General features: G+C 39.6%; 1 protein-coding gene across 5 annotated transcripts in view; it reads left to right on the top strand.

Annotated features, from left to right (window-relative positions):
• ELOVL6 (ELOVL fatty acid elongase 6) overlaps window positions 1-18,129 on the top strand; it is a 132,105-nt gene that overhangs the window by 81,735 nt on the left and 32,241 nt on the right. The window lies entirely within an intron of this gene.

Below are 18,129 nucleotides of genomic sequence, written 5' to 3'. Positions count from 1 at the left end.
TCAGATGGGGTGGGCATACTCTAATTGACTGGTACATAGTCAAAAATAGCTTTCGAGCATTTGATGAGACACTGGACCAGAAAATGCTTCTGTTCCGTATCCCCAAAGCATCCTCCACCTGAATTGACTCACAGGCATATGCTTATGCATTCAGGTCTTACTTTGCGTCAGACAAAACTCGTCATAGAGGCTGGTCAGGATCAGGCCTGGTCTCTCCAAGAATATCTGCCAGCCAGCATGCAAACACACTCTTGGAACCCTGAAGGAGCACGTCTAGCTTTGTAATATTTGGTGATTTGACAATCATAAGATGAATTGACACACAGCTGGTATCCAAACAGGTGCCAGAACTTACCTACAGTACTAACAAAGGCACCTATTCCTTTTGTGTTTTGCTTGTCAAAACCAGGAGGTTGATAACTAGGCCTGGGGATGGGTAGGAAGCAGATATAAATATGCTACAGAATAAAAACCTATTCTTTCTAATATATAGGAGTATTTCTACTTTTCTTGTATTACATATTAACAGTTCTACTTCTCCAGGGGTTCAGTGGTAAAGAATCTGCCTGCGATCCAGGGAGCACAGTAGACACTGGTTTCGATCCCTGGGTTGGGAAGATCCCCTGGAGGAGGGCATGGCAACCCACTCCAGTATTCTTGCCTGGAGAATTCCATGGACAGAGGAGCCTGGTGGGCTATAATCCATGGGGTCACAGAGTCGGACACGACTGAAGCGACTTAGCATGCACCACTAATGAGAAACACATGGACTCATTAAAGGCCTCATTAGTCACTTAAGGCTTTGTTAAAGATGATCAGGCAGGAAGAGAATTTTCACAAACTCTGATCTGTACATTTCCGTCAGGCTGGCTCCCTGCGTCTGAAACACTGATGTGCTTGCTACTGCAGGCACTCTTTATTTTGGTGCATTTCATAAGGCACTACATGTGAGATACTTGTGATCTGAACCTATCACTAAAGACTCCTTCCATTTCATATGCATCAGGTCCTAATTCTCTAATACAAAGCAGCATTTTCATTTTTATTTACAATGAAGGTTCACAGAGTCTGCCTCACCTTAAGTACTTTGATATTTGAGGGAAAAATTATCTTGATGATGCCTTTCAGCATTTTACAGATCTTTCAACATCCCCTGAACCTTTATCTTCTGTTTTTTTAACCTTAGCACGTATAAGAGGGAAGAAGAAAGTCCAGGGACCCCCACGCACCTGTTCTCCTGCTTAAACAGTTATCAATACTGTTTCATCTATGTTCCCACCAACTTCTCCCTTGACCCAAATTATTGGGACTATTACAGACTCAACTATTTCTGAATGAAATGATACCATTTCTAAAAGTTAAGTAGTCTCACTAGACTGGTCAGTGTCCTTATCTCACCTAAATTAGTAATAATTCTTTCTTATTGAGTGTTCCATTTTCTCCAGGTGTTTCAAATTTTTTTTGTACAATTTATTTTTAAGAATTTTGACCCAATGGACTTATACACACTGCTGCTGCTGCTAAGTCTGTTCAGTCATGTCCAACTCTGTGCAACCCCATAAATGGCAGCACACCACGCTCCCCTGTCCCTGGGATTCTCTATATATAAAATAGTCAACTGATAAGGACCTAAACAAAAGTAAAAAATCCTCACCCAATTTAACTTATAGGTTTTGTCTTTCCTTCCACTTCCAATCCATTCTTTGGATAATCCAAATTGTTTCTCTTTTAGAGTTTCCACCAGACAGGATGTTACTGATTGCGTTCTTCTGAAACCCTGTATTCTTTGTTAGTCAACAGAACTAGAAATTTTATTATATTTAGATTTGATAGGACTTTTTATAAGAAGTTAGTGAAACAAAAGCAAAGATAAGTACTTGATTCTTTAGTCATATTTAGCAGTTTCAAAAAAATTAATTTGATTACTTAGCATGTGAATAATAATGGGTGTTTTTAAGCATCATTATGAACTTACAGAATTATACTTTTTTACATGTCAGTGAGTGTGAGGTGAATTTGGATATGATGTATTGTAGCCCAGTGCTATTATTCTTTTTGATGCTAAGTTAACCCATGTTTAGCCAGAGGGAATTTCTTCAGATTAGCTCCTGAATCCTTTCCCCATCTTGAGTAGTGCTCATAGCTTGATTTTTGTGTATGTGTGTGTATTTTGGGGTGTGTATGTGATTGAGGGTGGGGGTGGGGATGACAAGCTGTCCCAGGTCAAGCATGTTGCATATCCTTGTCCAGAACTGAAATCAATCATTTCTCAAAAGATCCCAACTTCCTTTGGGAGAAGGAGTAGTATTTAGAAATAACTCTAAGTACCAGGGATGGTTGTTGTCACTAAGTTCTTATTTTTAGGCCTCTTCGGTTCAGTTCAGTTCAGTTCAGTCGCTCAGTCGTGTCCGACTCTTTGCAACCCCATGAATCGCAGCATGCCAGGCCTCCCTGTCCATCACCAACTCCCGGAGTTCACCCAGACTCACGTCCATCGAGTCAGTGATGCCATCCAGCCATCTCGTCCTCTGTCGTCCCCTTCTCCTCCTGCCCCCAATCCCTCCCAGCATCAGAGTCTTTTCCGATGAGTCAACTCTATGCATGAGGTGGCCAAAGTACTGGAGTTTTAGCTTTAGCATCATTCCTTCCAAAGAAATCCCAGGGCTGAGAGCAGAAAAAGAAAATTATTTGTTATTTTGAAAGAATGTATCCAGAGTTTTTACTTAAAAGATTTCTCTTTCCTCCTATGCCAAAACCCAAGTTCCCAAGGTCAGTACTTACACCATAGAACATATGCAATAGTCATTAACACAACCATCTTTTTTAGATTGACAAGTTCCTGTTTCATCTTCAATTTCCTTAATTCTATTGGTTACTTTACTTTCTTAAGAGCCATGTTTTGTATAAAATTGTAAAAGCTGGAACTACCAAAAGGTGTCCAAGCATGGACTGTCTTGGGTCTTAAAAAATTGATCATAATATTCTAATCAGTTATTTGGAAACATTATAATGGAATTCTGTGGTTGTATTAATTGAACATGGTCCCATGTTCAGATCAGATCAGATCAGATCAGTCGCTGAGTCATGTCCGACTCCTTGCAACCTCATGAATCGCAGCACACCAGGCCTCCCCGTCCATTATCAACTCCTGGAGTTCCCTGAGGCTCACGTCCATCGAGTCAGTGCTTAATTCTGATCAACAGTGCATTGAATGAAAAGGCTTAATACAGAATGAATTTTTTAATGGAATGTTTATGTAAATTTTACTCCTAGACATAAAACACGTATTGTTCATTAATACATTTAAGTATTTGTAAAAATATCTAAAAAGATAATAGAAGAAAATATACTCGATTCTTACAGCTACGGTAAGGGAGAGGAGACAGGTTTGTGTGTGTGTGTTTTTTTTTTTTTTTTAATGCCCACTATTTACTGGAAAATAAGCAGAAAAAAATTTCAGAGCTTATAGAGGTTGGTTCTAGTGGACCAGTAATCTAGAGCAAAAAGGATTTAAATTTTTCGTGATGCCTTATCTTCTTATTCAAAAGAAATGAAAGAAGCATCATGTTGACAGCTGAATTCTGGATATTGGGTGTTTATTATTCTTTGTGCTTTACTGCATTTACAGCATTTCCTAAAATATACACATATGCATACACAATCTCATACACAGCTTAGAGAATCTCAAGTGATGTTTGTTCTTTCTTTTAGAAAAATAGCTTTCGAATGAAATTGACATAAAGCGTCAAAAATTTATATAAAGCATCAAAAAGATAAGCTCACAAACAGTTGTTTTGATGAGTATTAATAAAAATTCTATCTAGGTCATATATTAATAAAATAACTTCATTATTATAAGAATATGTTTGTAGAAGATTATGACTCTTATTTTATTATAATTCACAAATTTTCAAATTCACCTGTAAATGGTGTTTAATATATAAGGTCCTTACACAAGAGATTCCTGCATGAGATGGCATGCAATTATGAAGGACCCTTAAGAGCCACTGCTTACCACTAATAGGATATCATGGGTTTGGAAAAAAGAGGAGAGAGAACCTAATTTTTCTGTTAGAGGAATTAGAAATGAGGGAGAGGAAGAGTAAGATTTTGCTTTTGGAAAATCACTGAAAAGAATTTTTAATGTATATTACTGCTTAAAACGAATGTCTTTTCCCCAGTTTTTCAAGCTTACCTGTGAGCTCCTTTACAGTAACTAGAGACCCAACTTAGACTTATTTCCAGATACCCCAAACTATGTTTACTCATGAACTGAGACAACTGGGTGGAAATTAAATCAGATATGTAGGCTCCCTAAGCAAAAACAAACCCCTCTCTTTTTACTGCTCTGTTTCAGAAGGAGGGAGGGGGTGTTATATGATTTGGTGAGCATTACCTGTAGCGTGTTTTCTTTCTTTATCTTTGTATTTTGACCGAAGTTTTCATATAGGTCAAATACATTGTAATTTATCGAAGGCTGTCATAAGTTTTGACAGAGTAGATAAGATATGATCAAGTGAGGTTTTTCCCAGGTCCAACATAGATTTATTTCATTGGAAAATGACTTCTCTGGGGTTTTCTTGACAATTTCTTCCCATTAACCTCAAGCCATGCCTCCCCTTTTAGACCCAAGCCGTCAGCTTCTGTATCAGTCTTTACGGATAAGATTAGGACATAGCAGCCTACAACCCAAGGATAAGCATTTTCTTATTTGATGAGACCATTCCAGGTGGCGTTTGGCCCTAGATATTTGGATATTGCCTTAGGGTAATACTGAAAAAAATTCTGGCAATTTGAACTAGTAAATCCTGGGATTATTGCTTATGGCAGACAGCCTCAAGCCCTTCAAGATGCCAGCCAGCCATTCTTCCTGAGTCATTAAATCATGTTGCTATGGCATCTCAGCGGGGTTACTTCTGTTGATTTGTAAAGGACTTTCTATGTACTGATTTAATAACTTTAAATCCTTCTAGATTGGGTGCAGATGTGCATGCTTCTGATTCAAGCAGCCTTCACCAGGTCTCTGTCTGGCAGAGTTTTCTTCTTACTAGCAGAATAAGGAGCCTTCTAGGTCTCTGACCCAGAGCAGATCAAAGGACAGGTGTCTAGTCAATGCACATTAGAATAAGTTAATTACTTTGTGCAGCATATTTGTAGATGCCAGTATCACACCTGCTTCAAATTTGCTTATTCCTGTCTCCTGGTGATTCACTCTGGCCTCAATTGCTTTAGGCTTTATTTGTTCAAAGCCAGATACCCTAACTTTACAGCTGGACTTTTTGCCATGTTATTATCCAGCGATTTTCTCTGTTGAAACTCATTTTTATTTCCTGGCCTTATTTTTATTTAGTCATTGAATTTTATCTTCAGCTTAAGTATAAAATATATTCAAAGTGAATAGAAAATTACTCTTTTTCTTTAGTAAGAGTTCCATGAACAAAGGGCTTATATATACCATAGGACACATTCAGAAAAGTGTGTTTAACAGAGCAAAGATGCACATGAATGATATTTGATCAAATCTAATTGTGGTTTTATTCACCCATCAGTATTTAATATTGGAAGAATTATTGGCAACTGCCTTATTTTTAAAGAAACAGACATATAATAAAACCAACTGAAACTATTCAGATGAGAAAAATATGACATTTTAAAAACCCATATTGAAGGAGTTAAGTACATCATTGACCTATAAAGTGATGAAACATTGAAAATAACAAATTTCAGAACTGAATTTATACTCATGTGCCTTGTATCTAGTGCTTTGTTATGGTTTCCAGAAGTGGTCCTTCTTAATCCACAGAGAACATTACAGACAATGATTACAGTGATATTAATATTATGAAGGAAATGAATACATAAACTGTAAATGTCATAGGGGAAAAGCTCCTAGTTTTTCAACAACAGGTTATAAACTTCACATTTTTTAAGACACAGCATCAAAAGGCCAAATGTAACAAAGCAGAAGGCATTTCTAGAAAGCATATACTAAGTAGCAAAAAAAGGCAAGCTGATGAATAATTGTGGTAATGTAATACCTTTTGTGAAAAGTTTCAGTTCAGTTCAGTTCAGTCGCTCAGTCGTGTCCAACTCTTTGCGACCCCATGAATCACAGCACGCCAGGCCTCCCTGTCCATCTCCAACTCCCGGAGTTCACTCAGACTCACGTCCGTCGAGTCACTGATGTCATCCAGCCATCTCATCCTCTGTCGTCCTCTTCTCCTCCTGCCCCCAATCCCTCCCAGCATCAGAGTCTTTTCCAATGAGTCAAGTCTTCGCATGAGGTGGCCAAAGTATTGGAGTTTCAGCTTTAGCATCAGTCCTGCCAAAGAACACCCAGGACTCCTCTCCTTTACAATGGACTGGTTGGATCTCCTTGCAGTCTAAGGGACTCTCAAGAGTCTTCTCCAACACTACAGTTCAAAAGCATCAATTCTTCGGCGCTCAGGCTTCTTCATAGTCCAACTCTCACATCCACACATGACCACTGGGAAAACCATAGCCTTGACTAGACGGACCTTTGTTGGCAAAGTAATGTCTCTGCTTTTGAATATGCTATCTAGGTTGGTCATAACTTTCCTTCCAAGGAGCAAGCGTCTTTTAATTGCATGGCTGAAATCACCATCTGCAGTGACTTTGGAGCCCAAAAAATAAAGTCTGACACTGTTTCCACTGTTTCCCCATCTATTTCCCATGAAGTGATGGGACCGAATGTCATGATCTTCGTTTTCTGAATGTTGAGCTTTAAGCCAACCTTTTCACTCTCCACTTTCACTTTTGTCAAGAGGCTTTTTAGTTCCTCTTCACTTTCTGCCCAACCCATAAATTAACACTACATTGTATTTATTAACATGTGTGTACTAAAACATAAAAAGAACATTTCAAAAGTTCAAGCTAGTGATTCTTTTGGGGACGCAGGGAGCCCAGTGAGATCAGAGAGGGTCTGACGGAGGCTTGCCCTGATTTTGTATGACCTTGTTATTATGAAAAAGTTAAATAAGAAAAACAATAACTGTTCGAAACAAGTATGGATAGCAATTTTTTTTTAATTGAAAACAAATAATGAAAAGAAGTCAGTTGTTTAAAGGAAAGATAATGATTGTAGTCATTTATAAGATTCTGGCAAAATGCTGCTGCTGCTAAGTCACTTCAGTTGTGTCTGACTCTGTGCGACCCCATAGATGGCAGCCCACCAGGCTCCTCCGTCCATAGGATTCTCTAGGCAAGAGTACTGGAGTGGGTTGCCATTTCCTTCTCCATTGGTGTACATTAAATAAAGCAAGTTTATATCAAAACACAAATTTTGTGCCCTGTTGATCCAAACACGCACCACAATAATGGCAGATTTATAGTTAGAATTAAGAATGGTTTTTTATATATTGCTAAGTTGTGTCCGATCCTTTGTGACCCTATGGACTGCAGCACTCCAGGCTTCCCTGTCCTTCACTATCTCCTGGAATTAGCTCAAACTCATGGGACTGAGCAACTTCACTTTCACTTTTCACTTTCATGCATTGGAGAGGGAAATGGCAACCCACTCCAGTGTTCTTGCCTGGAAAATCCCAGGGACGGGGGAGCCTGGTGGGCTGCAGTCCATGGGGTTACACAGAGTTGGACACTACTGAAGTGACTTAGCAGCAGCAGCAGCAGCAGCATGTCCATTGAGTCAGTGATGCCATCCAACCATCTCAACCTCTGTCATCCCTTTCTCCTCCTTTCTATCTTTCCTGGTATCAGAGTCTTTTCCAATGAGTCAGCTCTTCACACCAGGTAGCCAAAATATTGGAGCTTCAGCTTCAGCATCAGTCCTTCCATTGAATATTCAGGGCTCAGTTGAAGTGGAACCAATACACTAAAATCCATACATACTGGTTTGCTCAGGATAACCTTAGTTTTATACCCATTGTCTCAGCATAATTATTAATAGCTCCCCTTTCACTCTCAACAGTGACCCACTTTGAATGGTAAAAGATAATGGTTAATCTAGTTATAACCCACTGAGGAAGTGAGTTGGCTTAATAAAACAGAAAAAGGAGAAATTGCAACTATCATTTGCCAAGTTGCCCCAACAAATCTTTATTTTTAGTATTTCTCTCCTCTCTGAAACTTGCTCTTCTGTCCATAATATTCCCAAACATTTAACATACTGTCACTCAAATTTAAAGTATTCAAACCAGATGTCTTTTTGATAGCCCTTTAAAATTTTTCGGAGAAGGCAATGGCACCCCACTCCAGTACTCTTGCCTGGAAAATCCCAGGGATGGAGGAGCCTGGTAGGCTGCAGTCCATGGGGTCGCTAAGAGTTGGACATGACTGAGCGACAAAATTTGTCACTATTTTCCTAGGTAGCATCTTTAAGTCATTCAAAAATAAAAGCTCAACTAGTCACTTAATTGTAAAGTGAAGTGTTAGTCGCTCAGTCATGTCCAACTCTTTGCAACTCCATGGACTGTAGCCCACCAGGCTCCTCTGTCCATGGAATTCTCCAGGCAAGAAGACTGGAGTGGGTTGCCATTTCCTTCTCCAGGGGATCTTCCTGGCCCATGAATCAAGCCTGGGTCTCCCGCATTGTGGACAGATTCTTCAGAATTTAAGCCATCTAAGTGAATGCTGGAGACCATGTCACTTCTTGGGAAGATGAAGCTGGTTTGAGACCCATGGTCAAATAATCCAATGGAGTGTGAGTTTCACTTTTCAGCTCATGAGCTTGGTGCCAGGTAGCTGTATTCTTTGTTCAAAACAAGACAGCCATACTTATACCAGTAATTGTAAAGGATGAGGTAATGAAGCTATGCAATAGAAGGAACTATGAACTAGACTAATCTAGATTTTACTGATCCAGCTCATCTTTTATGGATTTTAAAATCTTATCTAATATGCTCTCTCAGGGCAACCTGAGAGGCAAGAAGGACTGAGAAGATGGGTAAATTCAACACAGTTGTTCTGAGTATGATTCTTATTTCTTTGCCTTGCACTATGCTAACCCACCCCCCCCACCCCCCCCCAAAAAAGATGAACACTAAAGGAGAGAAATAAATCCAGAGTGAAATAGAACCTCAACCCAAGTAAATCTCCTCTCATTGCTACTGAGACGCTTTTATAGGTATCGATATGCATTCCCAGACCAATGACAAGGGTCACTTCCTATCTCAACACTCTGGAGTTTGGGGTCAAACTGCCTTCAATACTCCCTGAGTTGATTCTGGGAACACCTAAGGACCTTTCTACACTGTGACTGGGAGATGATATGCCGTGTACATGACAAGGTTATGGCCAAAACCCAGGGAGACTGAAAGATCTGGAGAAAAATCTCTTTGGGAAAAAATCATAAGGCGATATTATTTAAAAACACTCTGATACACCTTGTCATAAACAATAAAGCTGTAAATCAATAGTCAGTTGCATCGTATGATAATCTGTTGCAATAAAAAGATATTTCTGGTTTGAATAGCAGGAAGTATCGTCCATCTGTAACTCCTCTCCCTCTGTTAAATGGTTCCCGTGGGTCATATAACTGCTCCAACCCCACCTCTCTGCCCTAATATTGTTACTGATGTAAAGCTAAGTCCACCACAGAAGGAACAGCTAGAACCAACATGACTGATTAGGTTTGGCTTGTTTGTTTTTAAAGGCTGTATTTAAAGACTCACCAATTGCTGGATTCTGAATATCCAGTGTTCTTAGTGTCCAAAAACTCCTCTGAGTTGTAAAATTCTTCTTAAATATGTTGAGTAGCTGTCTCATCTCCATTTCCATGCTGGAATCTCTGGTCTGGCCTTCATCACTTCACATCTTAGTACTGCAAACCACCAGTTCCTGTTTCCCAAATGTTTCCTCCATCAAAGCTACTCTACATATCTTACTTATTTCCCTGCTTAAGCATTAATTGAAATGCCTTTGCCTTTAGGTTGACACTTCAACCTGCCCATCAAAAATTAGTCTTTGATGGATCTTTCACCACTGCCCTATGCAAGCTTTCCATTCAAGCCAACTTGCCTCATCGTTGCCCCCCAAATTACATACTTTTGCCCATGTGCATTCCTATCTTTGAACCCAATATCCCTCCTCTTTCTCCATTCATCCTCCATTTTTTTTTCCCCCTTTAAGTCTTATCCATTTTAGAGTGTCTTCTCTGTAAAGGAGTCTCTGATCATCTCAGCCCGTATCTCAGCTTCTGTTGACCTTGTTGCTCATGGTCACGTAGCCAGGCTATATGCGACCTTATCTGTGTACCTTTGAGGGGCCTTGTGAGTTCCTTGGGGCCAGAATTGTGTCCGGTTGTTCCTGGAACACCCTGGCATGCACGCAATTTCTGAATTAATGAATAAAAATCTCACACTTAGCTACTTCTCCAGTCATGTGTAATCAACGTTTTTATTCATTGCACTTGTTCATCCTTTATATTTCTTGTATCAACTGCCACAGACAGACCCCAGTCCAATCTTCCTTTGGTATCATCAGGCTTCACCCAGGAAAGTACAGATGTGCTTCAAGAAATCCAGGGTTGACTTCCTGGAGTTGGAGGTGCCTTGCAGAGGCCTGCAGAGCCTGACTTTGTTCCTGTCTGACTTCTCCTCCTCTCCCATCCCTCAGGCCAGAGTGGCAGCTCTGTTTTTGCTCAAACCTATTAACAAGGTTGCTGCCTCAGGGCTCTCACACTGGCCACTCCCTTGACTGGAACATTCATTGCCCGTTATTCTAACAGCCTGTCCTTTGCCTCCTTCAGACCTTGGCTCAGATCTCACCTTCCCACCTCCCTGTCCAAAATCACACTAACACCCACCCTCACTCCTCATTGTCTTGATTTCCTTTTCTCCTTGACAGGGATCACCTTCCAGCCACTATGTGTATTGCTAATCTTGCTCATTCTAGAAGGTCTGTAATTCAACTCTGAGTTCCATGAGGGGAAGGATTTTGTCTGATATTTTTGCTGTGTCTCTAGTGTCCGTCTAGGCATTGAAAAAAATAGCTTTTCAAAATGAAAAAAGGAAATGAAAAGAGATTTGTAAATAGTTGTTAGTAAGTCTCCTTGCCCTTTATGAAAAGTCTTCTTTCCAAAGAGGGAAATAGGGTATTTTTTGTGCTTTTCCCTTGACTCTGGGAACAATGTGGATTTTCAAAATGTCAAAGTATTCCTAGGAAAATAGTAATTAGACTGATTAACTGAATGCTTAATATTTTGCTTTAAAAAAAATTAAGATATCCATTATAGAGGAGGATTCAGAGCTGCTGTAAGAGGCGCTTTCTGAGGAAGGCCAAGAGAGCAAACCCTGCTTTGCAGGTGAAATCTGGGCGCTGAGCAGAGCCCTGGCCTCTTCCTTGGGGATGGCATGGACCTGCAGGTCAGTCTGCTGCTCCAGATTAAGAGAAAAATCAGCTCATAGTGTCATGATCTGGTCCAAATAGGAGAAAAGTGTACAGTTCATTGTAAACGTAAGTTATGAGAGGACCTAGACTGGCCCCACTGTGTACATGAAGGGAGCTGCAGGTTAATGAGTCCAGGCGGCAGTGGCCTCCTGCTCCCAAAACTACAGTCTGCCTGCCAACCTTTGCTTCTTTACAGCTGGAAATGGGATCCAGTAGTCTTGTTTTATTAAATGATTTTTTTATAATCATAAAAATGAGAATTTGCTGTTCATAAAACTGGTAACTGCGGAAAAGCATGAACACAAAACCTTTCCTTTCAGAAATCCACATATATTTGCTATTAATATTTTGGTGCATGCCCTCTCAATAATGTTAAGCTTGAGATTCTTTCCTCATAATTTTAATTTTGTGTAATCCAATTAATATATTTGAGTCTGGATGAAAATAGGACTTCAGTAATATGTTTGTATTATAGGTGCTGGAACAATGTAAAACGGTGACACACAGGGCATTTTAAATCCTGTTACCAAAAGGAATTAGTATGTAAATAGCTAGAATAACAGCTTTTCTGAAACTTGTGTGAGAAATAACATGAGCGTTCTTGAAGAGATTTCACAGTCATTTAGGATATAAGTGTTATAATTCTGAACAATTTGTTAAGGATTATTTTGAGTTACAGCTGAGTTAAGGATTACTTTGCTTATAAATTTGCAGTATTACTTCACAAATTCTTCAAGAATCCTTGTTTAGTAGGGTTTAAAAAATATATGATATTGAACAAAAAATTGAATCCTCAAAAGACTCTTCAGACCTAACTTTTCATAAAAGCCCCTAACTGCATAATCTAGAGTACATCAGGTGATGTGACATCCTTATTAAGATGAAGTAACTGGTTGGACTGCAAGGAGATCCAACCAGTCCATTCTGAAGGAGATCAGCCCTAGGATTTCTTTGGAAGGAATGATGCTAAAGCTGAAACTCCAGTACTTTGGCCACCTCATGCGAAGAGTTGACTCATTGGAAAAGACTCTGATGCTGGGAGGGATTGGGGGCAGGAGAAGGGGACGACAGAGGATGAGATGGCTGGATGGCAATACTGACTCGATGGACGTGAGTCTGAGTGAACTCCGGGAGTTGGAGATGGACAGGGAGGCCTGGCGTGCTGCGATTCATGGGGTCGCAAAGAGTCGGACAGGACTGAGCGACTGACCTGAACTGAACTGACTGAACTAGAATCAACACAATTGTAGACTGGCTGAAGAAAACAAAATGAGTAACATGGAAAAGTACTAGAAGCTTGTTCTGGAAAGGCCTGTTTACACAGAATAAACTGAAATTTGGAGAGAGAACACTTCCTTCTTCTCAAGGTCCACATGTGCTCAAGGCATGAGTGTGAGTAGAGAGTGAACTATAGGAAAGACGTGAGATGAGGGTTCGGGAAAGAAACATCGATAACTCATGCTAGGGTTAACCACAGCTGTCAGAATCAATGGAAATATGAAATAATTCTTGCAGGAGACTTCTGACCTCCATCTTGAAAGTATCAGCAGTCCTTTCATGAGAACTATCAATTTTTATTCTCTGTATTTCAACCAAGAACTCCACAGAGTAACTGCTCATCTATTTTTGATGGTGCTGTAAAATTGACAGGCTGCCCACATCCCACTTGATTTTGCATGTGATAGAAGGACCCAGTTTTCTCCCTGGTAACTAACGTGTCTTGTCGTCCATGCTACCAATTGATGGATTACTTTAATCGATTGCTGGTTCTTCTTGGAACTTGACTCCTGCCATTTGTTTTACCAACTCTTGAGTGAAAATTGATGGAGGCTGTTGGATACCTTCTCATCACTTAGGACTGGATGGTCATTTGTGGTGGAGGCTGTGGTACCCCAGCAGTCCTCACTGTACTCATTGCAATCCACTATTTCCTTTATAGTTTTCAGAGCCCTGGGGTTTAGAAACAAATTAATATGACCCAAATGGTTGGTTTGGGGCATAATACTTCATAGCTCTCATGCTGCATTTTCCTAACAGCATGATTTTCTTTTATTCTTTTTTATTTCATTATTAACAGTACCATGGTGGACAGACAGGTGGCTTTTGTTTTCTTTTGTTCTGAGAAGCAGATAAGCAGGGTGATTACAGTAGCTGGAGAAAACTGTCCATTGATTCTAGGTATATATGTGTTAACCCACAGCAGAAATTGTCAGTACAGCTTAGAGAATTGCCTATCACTTGAAGAAATTATGAATCATTAGCTATTCAGAGTTCTCTTATGCAGGAGGTAGGGATTTGGGTTCTCTGACAGGGTTTAGCTTTAAATTATAGTTTATACTGACTTGGTGAAAAAAAAATTTTTTTTCAAAAAGATCCAGGTCAAGTACCCAGAGATCAGGAAAGAAGTGCTGAGGAAGGAAAATAAAAATTTTGCCTTTAAAAAGAACATAATTAAAACTCTTAAAAAAAGAAAGAAAAACCGTCTAGAATTTTTCCAATTTCGAATGGACAGCCTGGCCCAGGAGATGGCATCTAAACTTCTCAAGATGTTCTTACCACCACTTCCATTCTTGCTGAGACCAAACCCGTCTTTTGCCACCCCGAGCAGTGAGGGAATTGCACTTGAGCATGCTTGAATCCGCTGATTGACACCTCTAGGATGTAAATGTATGATATTTCCTGCATTCCTTAAGGACTTCTCTCTAAATGCATTGAGGAGAATGGGCTTAAAGTTTGAAGTCATTAAAAGTTAAAGCAAAGACCCATTTTCCTGCCTTGTGTATTTCTTTTCTTTTATTTATTTATTTTTTTGGAGGACCGATGCTTTTTTATTTATTTTTGCCACTTTATTTCTTTAATTGAAGGATAATTGCTTTACAGAATTTTGTGGCTTTCTGTCAAATGTCAACAAGAATCAGCCATGGGTACACCCGTGCCCACATTTTTTTTTTTTTAAGTTAACATTTTTTTAATGGCCATGACATGTGGTATATGGGATTTTAGTTCCCCAGCCAGGGATCTGACTTTCACAGCTGCCTTGAGGTATATATATGTTGTCTCCTTTTACAAATGAGGAAACTGAATCTCAGAGAGGTTTAAGTAATTTTCCCTTGCTTACTGCTAGGCAATAAACCTAAAGCCTATTGTGCTTTACAAAGAAAATTGCTGCGAAGCACCTACTGCCCTAGGGGCTAAATTACTGCTCTCTTCCTCCTCGTAGTCCTAGTCATCATCATGACTGTGCTCTTCTGCAGCCCACAGCCCTTTGGGTAGGAGCACTACATTGGTAATATTTATGACTTGCTGTCCTGATGCAATGATACCACATCAGAACAGTGAGCAGCTCTGAGGAGAAAAGATGGCCCATCTGATTGCAAGTTTTCATCGGGCAAGAATCCCGTGTAGTCCACAATGTTAGCACCCAGTGCCCATGACTAAATTTTTTTTAAAAGGCACGTGATCTGTTAGTGATTTCAGTTATTGAGAAATGCAGAGATGCAGTGTTGATCCATTTGTGAGACTGCCAATAGAAATGGACACCAGGTGTGTAGGCAGCCTGTAGAGTTTTATATTCAGCCAAATGCATGTTTTCATACACAGTGTCCATTATTTCTTCATGAGGAAAAGACTGAATATCTATTTCTTCATGAGGAAAAGGCTGAACTGTTAATTTTGATTTTTTTAAAAATACTTTATCCTAAATACGTGATTATCACTTGAAATATTTATCAAAGTAGCATCTGCCAGAAAGGGAAAAAATCAAATAACCCCCCCCCCCAAAAAAAAGACTTTTTTTTTTTTTTAAAGAGGAAACGGAAATCTGTTGTGAAAGTTGTGGCTAAGTTAAATAATAGAGTCTCTACATTAAAACACCAGTATACCCAAGTAAGTCCTCCTGCTTTCACTTACTCTTGCTGCGCTCAGCATTTGGATAGAAAGTAATATTTGTTCTCATGAAATATACAAGCCATAAAACCCTGATGTTGGCTTCGGTGAAAACAAACTCCATACTTAGTTCCACTGAAGGCTTTGAGGAGAAATGACCAAAGGTTGTGTAAGCTTCTATACCACTGTCTCATGTTTCCTTGAAACTTCTGGGCAAAGCCCTATGAAATGTTCTATAAATCCTAAATAGACTTATAATTTAAAATGTTTTTAAAATCAATAAAACCATATATTTTTTTTTAATATTTATTCAAAAAGGAAAGACTAGAACCAAAGTGACTGATTTTTAAGGACAAAATGAGCACTTTTGACAAAACAAAACTGGTAGAAATCACTTTGATTAAAAGTATTTTGTACCAAAAACCAACCAAAAAATCGGAGGTACTTTAAAAAATTAACTCCTCCTCTATCCCACCATAAGTTTTAAATTATTATTTTTTAATGCAGTTTAAGTAGCTACACAGACAAGGTAAGGCTGAGTGGCTCTGCTGTGACATTAGTGACAGGTGCACTAAGAAACTCATTCAAGTATGTTTGCAGAATGAGAACTGTCAGAGACAGCTGGGCTTGCAAAACCTTCCGGAAGTCTTATTGTTTCCTGTATTGGATCAAGTCCAAAAATGAGGATAATTACCCTCTAGAACTGCCAAGTTTTCAGGCTATTCAGAAAACCCTGATCTTGTAGTAGGAAAGAAATGTGGGCCAAGGTATAAGAATAGTGACTGGATTTTTAAAAGAATATTTCTAAAGGAGCAATTTTCTCAAAAGTGGTCCTTTTGCTTTGACTAACAATGCAAAGTAGAGAACCATCCAGTCAAAACCACAGACAATAGAAAGAGAGGAAATCAGACTTATTATCTACTCCTGCTGCTGCTGCGTCGCTTCAGTCATGTCCAACTCTGTGTTACCCTATAGACGGCAGCCCACCAGGCTCCCCCATCCCTGGGATTCTCCAGACAAGAACAGTGGAGTGGGTTGCCATTTCCTTCTCCAGTGCATGAAAGTGAAAAGTGAAAGTGAAGTCGCTCAGTCATGTCTGACTCTTCGCGACCCCATGGACTGCAGCCTTCCAGGCTCCTCCATCCATGGGATTTTCCAGGCAAGAATACTGGAGTGGGGTGCCATTGCCTTCTCCGTTATCTACTCCTAGGCTACCCTAATAATCGAAGAGCTGAGAATTTCAACCAGGCTTCATTGGGACTTTTATTTAGGTAATTCATGAAAGCCTTTGCTGGGGCAGGGGAACAGAAGTAGATCTCAATGTTGAATGGGAAATTTTTATTGTCCTGAAAGCTCCTTATTTTCCAAAATTTTTAAAGATTACCCTGATTTAAAGTGAACAGATCCCCTTTGTTTAGAATAGAGAGGAAATAATAGGTTTTGCTCTACATTTCCAAACCTAATAATCAGATCAGATGGTATATGCTGGTTACTTTATCTACACTGTTGTATTCATCCTCACAACAGAAAACTCTATCCTAGGGAGGTCACATTTTTCCAGGTGAGATGAGTTCTTTGTATATTTCAAATAATTTAGAACTTTCATAATTCAAAAGCATTTTCCCATAGGAATAATTTTAAACGCAACAAATATATACCTAGCTGAGTGCCGGAGAATTGATGCTTTTGAACTGTGGTGTTGGAGAAGACTCTTGAGAGTCCCTTGGATTGCAAGGAGATCCAACCAGTCCATTCTGAAGGAGATCAATCCTGGGTGTTCTTTGGAAGGAATGATGCTAAAGCTGAAACTCCAATACTTTGGCCACCTCATGCGAAGAATTGACTCACTGGAAAAGACTCTGATGCTGGGAGGGATTGGGGGCAGGAGGAGAAGGGGACGACAGAGGATGAGATGGCTGGATGGCATCACCGACTCGATGGACGTGAGTTTGGGTGAACTCTGGGAGTTGGTAATGGACAGGGAGGCCTGGCGTGCTAAAATTCATGGGGTTGCAAAGAGTAGGACACAACTCAGCGACTGAACTGAACTAAACTGAAGAGTAACTTTTCATCATATCTGACTTTTGTTTCTTCATTTGAAAGTTCTTGGTTCTACCACTGACCCCTCCACTTAATGACTACTCAAATAGCATTGTTATAATTTAGCAACAATGATTGTTAAACTAACAGCCCCCAGTAGTCACCAAAATCACCATTAAGACTTCTGAGGCACCTGAACGAAAGAGTGGTTCAAAAGATAATGACCAAAGCTCTGGGTATTTCTGTTCCTCATTGCTGTGGTGCGCCTGTGGGCAACACTATAAAGGTAGTTTAAATCAGGTCCACCAGCTTTGAAATTGTATGATTCTTGAGTGTATTTTAGATGTGGGGGATTCATAGTCCTTCAGATTTTACATATAGGTACATTCTGATTAATATCATATAATACATCAGTATTTCACAATGTCATGATCCAAATCTATGTAAAATGCATCTACGTTGCTATTTTGCATAGAGTGATGAAGAAACTTACGGCTTATAGGTGACAGGACCACATTTAGTTGGTCTGACTTAAAAACCCATACTGTGTGCTCAATGCCATGCTGCTCACATAACTGAGAAAATCAGAAATAAAAGTCCTCATTCCAGAAAGACTTTGTGAGAGGCTTACATAAGAGGGGGAATATGATCTTACAAGGGAAGGAGGAGAAACAACTGTTTCTCAAACTGCTTCAAAACATCTGGAATGTCTATTAAAAATTCCCAGCTCTGGGTCTTCCTCCAAAGCTATTAAATTGGCACCTCTGGTGGTAGAGCTTGGAAATCTGCATTTTTATTGACCTCCATGGTTTACTGTCATTAAAATTCCTGTGTAAT

Source organism: Bos grunniens, chromosome 6, assembly GCF_055505025.1.
Source record: "Bos grunniens cultivar Pamir isolate PY7600 chromosome 6, Bosgru_T2T1.0, whole genome shotgun sequence".
In the NCBI taxonomy this organism is placed as follows: domain Eukaryota; kingdom Metazoa; phylum Chordata; class Mammalia; order Artiodactyla; family Bovidae; genus Bos; species Bos grunniens.
The sequence above is the reverse complement of the archived record's forward strand: the minus strand, read 5'-3'. Positions and strand labels throughout refer to the sequence as shown.